Consider the following 1,950-nt stretch of genomic DNA (forward strand, 5'->3'; position numbering starts at 1 on the left):
ATTTAAAAAAAAAAAAAAAGAAAATTCATCAAAATAAAATAGGGACAAATCTGGGAGTCCTAATTACAGCATAAATAGACTATCAAGCTTAACCCAGAATGTGCAATAAGTAGAAGAGAAGCTAGATGACTGGGACCTTTTACAAATTAAATTATTTTGCGCATCTAAAGACTTCGTCAAAAGGGTAAAAAGAGAATGTAGAGATTGGGAGAAAATATTTGCCTGTGGCAAGTCTGATAAAGGACTTATCTCCAAAATCTATGGAAAACTTCAACAATTCAACACCAAAAAGATAAATAACCCAATTCACAAATGCAAAAAACTTGAACAGACACTTCGTCATAGATGATATACTGACGGCCAAAAAACACATGAGAAACTGCTCACGATCATTAGTCATTAGAGAGATGCAAATCAAAACTGCCATGAGATATCATCTCACCCCAGAAAAGTTCAACAGGTCAGAAAATAACAAATGCTGGTGAGGTTGTGGAGAGATTAGAACTCTCATGCACTGCTGGTGGGATTGTAAAATGGTACAACCATTGTGGCATACGGGTTGGTGTCTCCTTAAAAAACTGTAAATAGAAATACCATTTGACCCAGCAATTCCATTACTAGGAATGTATCCTAAAGAAGCAAGAGACAACACATGAACAGACATATGTACACCTATGTTCATTGCAGCAAAGAGATGGAAACAACCTAAATGCCCATCAATGGATGAGTAGATAACCAAATTATGGTACATGCACAGAATATAGTACTATGCTACATTAAAGAACAATGAGGTATACACAAGTCATCTCACAATGTGGATGAGCCTGGAGGACATTATGCTGAAAGAAATAAGTCAGTCATGGAAGGACAAGTACTGTATGAGCCCATTATTGTAAAAAGACAAAGAAGAGTTTGCTTGCGAAAAGGGACTCACATTCTAGGTTACTGGAGTGGGGAAGGAAGAGGGGGGATTAATTTCTGGCTAGTTGGGGCCCACATGCAGATGTGTGTAAGGGGATGGATATATGGAAGGAATCTGAGAGCACCATGATAATATTAGGAAAAGGGAGGACACTGAACTGTGCACATAAGAAATAGATGACAGATGCTAATACCAAGCAGTATGCCTACAATACGGCATCACCATTAACGCCAAACACCAGGCTACAGATAAACACATAAACACCAGAAAGGACCAGATGGGGGTCAATGAACAGGAGTATGCTCTAGAGCAAAGTTAGATTAAGCACGGGCTAATCTTGCAGATTACAGATACCAGTGATAGAAAATACCTGCAACCCTTACAGAAACAATAGAAGACAGACAAAGAGCAATCCTTCACAGACACCCAGACACTATGGAAGAGAGATCCAACGGATCTACCATCTCAGGACCATAGTACTGGGGGACACCAGACTCAATTGGCACAGCAAAATACATAAAAGCCTTGTTCCTCGTCCTACATTGGTGAGTAGCGATTGGGGTCTTGAAAGGTTTCAAGCGGCCATCTAAGATGTAGCTAATGGTCTCCTATCATGAGAAGTGAAGAAGAGTGCAAAAAATCAGGAGCATTTGGAACCATTCAGCCCTAGGACACAATGGCCCTCGAGACCAGAAGAACTAGATGATGCCTGGCTACCAATGCCAACCACTCAGGAAAGGATCAAATCTGGAGATCCTGGATAGAGTGGGAGGAAAAACGTGGAAGAAAATCCAAAAACTCAATAATGACCAGAATTTCTGTTCAGATGGAGTCTGGTGAGACCCCCAATACTATGACCCTGGAATACATTCTGCACCTGAAATAAAACTCACTCCCAAGGGCTGGCTCTCAGGCCAATAGTTAAAAGATGTACATGCAGACCACTCAACCCAGGGGGATGCACCCCCATTCGCTATGGAATTACTTCCCTTGGAGCAATAGACCACAGGGTACCAGAAGGGCAACAT

The sequence above is a fragment of the Orycteropus afer genome, unplaced genomic scaffold (genome assembly GCF_000298275.1).
Source record: "Orycteropus afer afer isolate SDZICR_OR568_19922 unplaced genomic scaffold, OryAfe1.0 scaffold01058, whole genome shotgun sequence".
Classification (NCBI taxonomy): domain Eukaryota; kingdom Metazoa; phylum Chordata; class Mammalia; order Tubulidentata; family Orycteropodidae; genus Orycteropus; species Orycteropus afer.